The following is a 265-nucleotide window of genomic DNA, read 5'->3' as shown; positions in this document are numbered from 1 at the left end:
GGAATGAAATCATCCTGCTTGGGGAATAAGTGCTGGAGCAACACTTACTAATTGCGGATTCATTATAGGCTCTGTAGAGATGCAACTGGGTGGTCTCTCCAGAGGAACATTTTCCAAACTTTCCCAGTTGCAGGCTTTCCTCTGGCTTGATTTTGGGATCCGAAATGCTAGCAGTAACTACTTGAATTTCTTTAATTCGCAGTTCTGCACATAACTTCTGGGCAGGTGTCTGGGAGAGGGAGAGCTGGGGGGCCGCAGCCCTCTT

Source organism: Cariama cristata, unplaced genomic scaffold (genome assembly GCF_000690535.1).
Source record: "Cariama cristata isolate BGI_N322 unplaced genomic scaffold, ASM69053v1 scaffold13788, whole genome shotgun sequence".
Taxonomy (NCBI): domain Eukaryota; kingdom Metazoa; phylum Chordata; class Aves; order Cariamiformes; family Cariamidae; genus Cariama; species Cariama cristata.
The sequence above is the reverse complement of the archived record's forward strand: the minus strand, read 5'-3'. Positions refer to the sequence as shown.